The 7,959-nt window shown below is 41.1% G+C and overlaps 2 pseudogenes; one reads left to right on the plus strand and one right to left on the minus strand.

The window, feature by feature from the left end:
* Positions 1-245: 245 nt before the first annotated feature.
* LOC149123286 (SH3 domain-binding glutamic acid-rich-like protein 2 pseudogene) lies at positions 246-578 on the plus strand (annotated as a pseudogene).
* Positions 579-2,833: 2,255 nt separating this feature from the next.
* On the minus strand, positions 2,834-7,576 carry LOC149123287 (endoplasmic reticulum-Golgi intermediate compartment protein 2 pseudogene; annotated as a pseudogene).
* Positions 7,577-7,959: the final 383 nt, after the last annotated feature.

Raw genomic sequence — 7,959 nt, forward strand, 5'->3', positions numbered from 1 at the left:
CCTGTAAGTGGAACAGATTTTCTTCCCCAGAAGAGCAAGCTGGGGACAACAGTGGGGGAATCAGGTGTCAATGATTATAAGGAATTTAATCAACCGATCTGGAGGACCGGGCGGGAGGGGAGCCAGGTCCCCGCAGTCTTCTCCGGCCACGGCAGCGGCGGCGGCAAGCAAGATGCAGCCCCTGCGCCCCTGCCAGCCGGGATCCCGCAGGGGTGGAGGCTCAGTGCCGGGCCCGCACGGACGGGATGGTCATCTGCGTGTTCATCGCCTCTTCCTCGGGCTTCGTGGCGATAAAGAAGAAGCAGCAAAGATGTGGTGAGATTTCCTGGAAGCCAACAAGATAGAGTTTGAGGAGGTTGGATATCACAATGTCAGAAGAGCAGAGGCAATGGATGTACAAAAACGTACCCCCCGGAAAAGAAGCCCGCGCAGGGCAGCCCGCTGCCCCCGCAGATATTTAACGGCTTTGACCGATACTGTGGAGATTATGACAGTTTTTGAATCTAAAGGGAAAGCAACACAGTGTTTTCATTCTTAGGCCCTGAAACCCACGGTTGGCATCAAAGGCAGAATCTTAGAGAGAAGAAATGGAAGATGACGGAGATGCATTTTGGAGGCACCCTGGTGTACTCAGCACACACCTGCTTACCTAATGCATCACTGTGACAAAAGCCACGTGCATCATCAGTATCTTTGCTTGCCACCGGAAAAGGTGTTTTTGGGAAGATGTGGGGTATAATGGGATTTGCATGATTGCTTTAAACCAAATCAGAACGGTGGTGGATTTTTTTCTCGTTTTTTAGATTTCACCTGCAGTTGCCTCATGAAACTACTCTCACCTGTTACAGGTGTGCTCCCTTAATGATGAAAAGATAAGTGGGTGGCACCATCAGCGGGGAAAATGTTGGATCTGTCCTAGGTTATAGTAGATGCCAGTATTGCATGCAGTCACTTCTCTTTAAGCTGCCCTGGACTATATCATGCCCAGTTAGTCTGCCAGGCTATTCAGATATTTTGGATCAGAAATTTTGAAAAGCAGTGCTGTTGACCATGGGCACTGGAGATTTTTGCTGCACAATCCCTAAAGTTACTATTCAGTGCTTTGTAGTAACACCTTTGAAAAAAGTTAGACATTCTAGACTCCTTTTGGTAATGGAAAGAAACATTCCCTTATAAAGCCTCAAGCTCCTATAGATTATCCTAAAAATTATTGTTGAAACATTTTGTGATGAGAACCAAGGTGTGGGATGAAAGCAATCAGTATTTTGGAAAAATACATATGCTTCTCTATCTCTTATAAGGGAAAATTTTACCTAAACACATTAAGACTACCGGAAAGATATATTTTAAGAGGTGCATTAATTAGATAGTAAATTTATAGGAAAATTATCCGACTAGTATCTTATAGGCATTTTCAAGTCTAGCAATTTCTTTGCTTATATCTGAGTGCACATATATTTTTAAATGCAGCTCCCCAAACTAATAGCTGCTTATTCTATTTTGTGAAGGGATTATATTTTTGAGAAAGGAAGATCTTGGTTAGATATATTTTGTGAACCCTTGATGAAGCATATTAAAAAGGTCCCAATATTGCTGTAGAATTTGTTTTCCTATATTTACTTTTCATTGTTTCCCTACTTCGCTGACATTTCTGTCCAAGTGTACAACCTTGTGATTCTCCAGAATCGTGTAGATTGATGGTTTCATTGCATGTATGAGCACAAGTTGAGTTTTCAGAGTGACATATGTGACAAAGGGGCTGGTCCAGGGAATAACTCTGCATCGTCCTTGGCAAACACACAACATGTCTACTTCATTTGGGCCGAAGGCTACCTTTCTGCACCCATGTTTCTATAACATGGATGCTTACATTTTTAGTGTTTTGAAGTTGCCAAACATAAGAACAGCCTTGAACAAGATGCTCTCAGAGTGTCGCCTAAAATACTCTTCTGTTCCCAGCATCCTGATGCTGGGTAACCTCACTATGATTCTGAGCAGAGAATTTAATAGAAATGGAAAGAGCAACAGAATGAAAGCCCTATGCACCTGTGCCCTCACCCTGCCCCATGTCTTGCTCAAAATGATTCTCAAGAACTGGAAGGCAGACACACAACTGCAGCTAGAAGAAAAGCATGGCAGTTCTGCTTCCTCAGTAGATGTGTGATCCATACTTTTCTGTCCAAAAGGAAAGCTGTTGTCTATTCGTAGGTACTACTGGTTAGTTGACGTTAAACAAGATCCGGGTCAGATTCCATTTGATAAATGCCAGGAACTATCTGGGATTTTTGTTTTTCCTAACTGGATATTATGTTTGAGCATGTAGAGTCTTTTTGTTAAGGTTTAGAATGTCTTTTTAAGATACAGCAGTTTTACAATTTTCGTGTTGTAATGACCCAGCTTGCATTTAGTCTAAGCCTGCCAGTGAGTTCTAAGAACCAACTCAGTGAGGTTGAGGCTTTGCAAATTAAATTCTAGGGATTATAGGATGCATACCATGCTTGCTCAGACAAAGAAAGCTCCCCAGAGTTGTTTGGCTCTTAACTTTTGAGTTAACCTTGGTATACCTGGAATGCTGATTGTATTAAACAGACTAGGTGAATGGTGGTGCTAAACTACTATCGACAGTTTTGCTCCTGACCCCTCCCTAATTTGGGGTGTTTTGATGTTGAGCAAAAAAACCCAAGAGTCCGGCCTCTAGGTGGCACTGTTCCTATAATGAGCTAGAAGCACAGCGTGGGGCCTTGCCCACAGCACACAGGCTCCTGGGGCACTGAGGTGTTACGCCTTTGTTGGACCTCGCTGTGCTCTCAGAAGACTGTGTTCTTGCTTGGACTCATTTACCAATGAATTCCAAATACATAATAGCTGTTTCCTTGCTCCCTCCTTTAACTAGCAGCCTGTAGACTTTGATGATCCCGGTCTTAAAAACCTACGGAAATAAACAGATGGGGACTGCAGGCGTAGGTGTAATTTCAAGGGCATTTTAAGACAGAATTTTTTAATTTCCTGTAGTTAGATTTGTTTAGAAAAAGGAAACTGCTGCTAAAAATCAAGTTATTATGCCATTTGAAAGGTAAACACATAGTGCCATTTGGCTGGGTATGGAGACCAGAAAATACTTGTTTTTCCAAATACTGGTGTTTTGTTGAAGTCAAGAGGAGAAAAGGAAGAGTTTTTTTCCCCTCTGAGACTCTAATATACTGTAGATTTTTTTCTGTTTTATAGATTTTCATTCAACACTCCGACATAGCTAGTTTTTTATTATTATCTGAATTTAATAATGAACTAAACTTATTCTCGGCTTCTGTTATTGAAAGGTACCAAAGCCTCTTTCTGTTCCTGTTTTTGTTTGTTTGATTTTACTGTGGGGTTTTTGCCTTTTTCTAGAAATACTTTCATTTGACAGCCTTTCTTACATGTTGGGGTCCACTTTGATCTGCATAGTTACTGTTTTAGATTTCAGTTTTGTATGTGTTTGTCTCTAAGGGCGTTGGTGAAATCTCAGATTTTGTATTTAATAAAGCATTAAAGGGGAATAAATATCAGAAAAAAAAGAATTTAATCAACCCTATTGAGCCCTCTAGTGGTGAATAGTCACATTCAACTGATTCATGACCCATTATTATATCCCAATGAGGACTCCAGTAACAGACCTCCCATAGTTAATTAAACCAAGGTGCTCTCCAGTTAGCACACCTTCTCTATTGAGAGAGGTGCTTGGGGGCTTAATCTAGGAGAGCTTCCTTGTCAGATGCTTTGGCCCTCACAGAGGGAGAGTTCTTTGCACACCAGGAATCATAAAGCCTCTCTCCCTGGTCCATGTTCCTTGGATGCAATGTGCAAGAATCATGACACAGAAAAATTAACAGAAAGAAAAAAAGAAAAGACAGACAGACAGACAGAAAGAGAGAGAGAGAAAGATTTGAGAAAGAGAGAGAGAAGGGGGGTGAAGAGAGAAAGAAGGAAGGAAGAAAGAAAAGAAAAGAAAAGAAAAGAAAAGAAAAGAAAAGAAAAGAAAAGAAAAAGAAAAGAAATAGCATTGTGGTGCAACTCATGGGTTTACCATAGAATTTAGGTAAAGTGGGGGCTGGTGCTGTGCCATAATCATTAAACTCATTCTGCCTGGCTGGCACTGGTATCTCATACAGGTGCTGATTCATGTCTCAGCTGTCCACTTCCAATCCAGCTCTGTGCTAATGACCTGGGAAAGCAGTGGAAGATCTGGCCCAAGTGTTTGGACCCCTGTACCCATGTGTGAAGAAGCTCATGGCTCCTGGCTTTGCGTTGGTCCCAGCTCTGGCCATTGTGTCCATTTGTGGAGTGAACTAGCAAGTATAGACCTCTCTCTCAGTCTTTCCCTTGTCTATCATGTGACTTCCTTGTCAAATAAATAAATGAAATATTTTTAAAAACTTAGACAAAGTGACATTTATCTGTGTAATTTCTGTTCTATAGAAATGATAAGAAATTAGAGACTAATCATAATTGGTTTTCAAATTTCCTATAAATCAAAAAATTTACCTCTTGCAGTATCACACAGTAAAATTGGCTTTTTCAAAGAGGAACAAGTTTAACAAGAGCCTTCAAAGAACTTTCTATGATGATCAAATTAACTGTTGCCAGAAAAAAATTGTAAATTTTAGGAAGGCTGATTTGAAAAAAATCAGATATGTCTTCTTCTATCCACCATTTGACTTTGTGAGATTAAGAGAGTGCTTTGTTTCAACTTTTTCTTATTGATGAATATTGTCACTTGAAATTTTTTTCTTTAAAACTAAATACTAATTGCAAAGTAATCAATCATCCAAATAAGTAACAGGATAATATACATTAATTATTTTTTATTCAGCACATCATAGTGACAAAATGTGCAATTGGTAGCAATTTATAGTCTTTTCTGGACTCTATTAAAATATTTATTTAGTTTTTCTTGAGATCTATTTTGCTTTCTTGGTTTCTTTTTTAAAAGGATTTATTTATTTGTTTATCTGAAAGTCAGACTTACATTGAGGGGAGGGAGAGGGTTGAGATAGGGAAAGAGAGAGAGAAAGAGAGATAGAGGAAGAGAGAGATCGTCCACCTGCTGGTACACTCCCCAAATAACTACCATTGCTGGGGCTGGGCCAGGCAAAAACCAGGAGCATGGAACTCCAACTGATTCTTCCATAAAAGAAGAAAATTTGGGAAGTGTCCAAGTACTTCAGCAATGTTCTGCTGCTTTCCTGCACAATTAGTAGTGAACTGGATCTAGAACTGGCACTTGAACCTGAGGTTCATCTGGGATGCCAGCATTGTGAGCAGCTGCTTGAAATCTGCACCAAATGCTGGCCGCTGTTCTTGATTCTTAAAGGAAGGACACAGTAATGTCTAGCTGAAGAGAGATATGGCTAAAGACTTGAGTTTTACTATGGACAGATGACAGACACTGTAGATTTAGCTGAGTTTATGCCCAAGGGGTAGGATTCATTTAAGTTTCTTTTTTTAAAGATATGTTTTATTTACTTGAAAGACAGAGTTACAGAGGGGCCAGAGCCAGAGTGAGAGCGAGAGCGAGAGAGAGAGAGAGATGTCTTCCATTCCCCTGGTTTTCTCTCCCCAGTGACTGCAATGCCCAGAGCTGAACAGATCCAAGCAGTAGACTTCTTCCAGGTGTCCCATGTGGGTTAGGGGGCCCAAGGACCTGGGCCCCATCTTCCCTTCTTTCCCAGGCCATAGCAGAGAGCTGGATCTAGAAAAAAGGAGCAGGCAAAGACTTGAACTGGTGCCCATAAAAGATGCTGGTGCTGCAGGCTAGGGCTTTTTAACCCCCCACGCCATAGCACTGCCCCCATTTGGGTCTTCTAACAAATCCTGGTGTTAGCTTGACTTGTAAATAGAGACAATTAATAAATTGGTAAATAATAGAGATATCTTTTGTTTGTTATTTATTTTTTAACATGAATATGGCTAATTATAGAGACCTAGTCCCTGTTTTTCTTTATTAACAACGTGACCTGATTACAATTTTTAAAGTCTAGACTGAGTTTTTACCATACGTTTTACATACTTTATTCTGACATCGTATCTTTTAAAAACAAGAGGACGCAAACATTTGCACTGGGCAGTGCCGTTTTTCTTTAGGCGGATTTCACTTCCTTCCTTGGGCTTTTTGTCATCGGCAAATAAGTTCTCATTGCAGTGCTGCCCGCACGCTGTGAAGGGAGCCAGCGGCCAACCCTAAAGGCAGTACTCCCCTGGGCTGACTCACTGATCGGCTGCATCATTTCTTCTAGGACATTTGTAACAGATACAACATACACAGGATTTCAGTTTGGGTTTTTTTTTTCCTTTTTTTTCTTTTAAATAAGTGTGTTTTCTGCTTTACTCATTCATATTTTCTTTTCTTTGAATATATTGCACAATATTTTATTATTAAAAAGGTTTTATGTCTCAGGCAAAAAGTTCTTCTCCTTCCTTCAGGAGGTGCTAATGCGCATTGTTTTTCTTGAAGAGGTAAGTGGTTGTCTGTGTGGCCATCCTCAAAAGGACAGAAGTGACGGGCTTAGAGGATCCAAGTCGGAAACAACAGCAAATTGTTACAATATAAATTTCCCAATTCCATGTAACATTCCTGTTGTTGAAAAGATCCCTCCAACTAAATTGCCACAAAGCCGCACAAAAAACTGCCAGAACAGCGTGTATCCTCAGTCACTGTCACCATCAGAGAGCTGAGGTCGTACTTCATGAATATCCCCGAGACGCCGTGGCTGCCCGCTAGCGTGGTTGATGATGCGTTCCCTTTCTGTCACAGAAAACTGATGGGTATCTGCTGAAATCTTGTAAGTATGTAGCTTGTTGGCACAATTGTAATAAAATACTGGAACATCTGGTTGTGATCTATAGCAATTTTTCAGTTCCATCTAAAGGATTGATTCGATTCCCCGGAACCAAGTTCTCCAAAGGACAAAATGAGCTATTCTGTGAGAGAAATTGTAAGAGTCATAGTTGACAAGAGCTGCCAAGTGTGCATGGCCTCGGGGATGTGGAATTGCCTTGCCCACGGTTATGTGGAAGTTCCCTGCTACTTTGTTGACATAGAGGTGCCCGTGAATCCTGCACGCATCTGGAGACTGCAGCGAGTCATCCTCCCTTGGTGGAAGTGCTGTTGAAGGGGCTTTTAAAAGCACTTTTAAAAAATATGACATCTTGAAGTGAATGCTCTTCTTGCAGCCTACTCTGAATCAGCTGCAGCATCCTCTGCCACTCTCTTTGATGTGGTGAAAGATCAAATATTGCTGGTTCATAAACTAGACCATCTGCAGATGCAACCATTGTTTCTGCTAAATCTAACACATCTGCTCCAACATACTGACACTTCATGGCCACAGTAATATCTATATTAGTTCAATTTGCTAGAAAGTCCTTGTCTACTTCATATTCATACTTCATCCATGTATCTTGATACACTGAGAATTCCATTATTGTTAATAAAGCCATAGTGGTAAACGCTATCAGAGAAACTGTACCCCGCTGGCCGAAGTCTCTGCATAGCTGTCAGGAACCTTGAGGAAGAGACGTCCAACTCTTTGACCAAACTTAAGGTTTACCGATTCAGTTCACTCTTCATCTTCAGGAACGCCTTCTTCTTCTTTCATATAGTCATGCCTTGTGTTACCGGTCCCAGCCGACCGCCATGTTTCTCTTTTGTTTATTTTGAAGGAGACTTTTAAAAGTAATTTTATAAAGAATATAAGGAGGGACTAGCATTTAAGCCACCATTTGTGAGAATGAAATCCTATATGGGTGCCAGTTCAAGTTCTGGCTGCTACACTTCTGCTACAGCTCCTTGATGATGGCCTGAGGAAACATCAGAGAATTGGTCAAGTGCTTGGGCTCCTTCATCCATGTGGCAGGCATGGAAGAGAAGTTTCCTGGCTTTGGCCTAACCCAACCCCCTGTCTTTGTAGCCATTTGGGGAAT

This window comes from Oryctolagus cuniculus, chromosome 12, assembly GCF_051225735.1.
Source record: "Oryctolagus cuniculus isolate XC-2025 breed Fujian yellow rabbit chromosome 12, ASM5122573v1, whole genome shotgun sequence".
NCBI lineage: Eukaryota > Metazoa > Chordata > Mammalia > Lagomorpha > Leporidae > Oryctolagus > Oryctolagus cuniculus.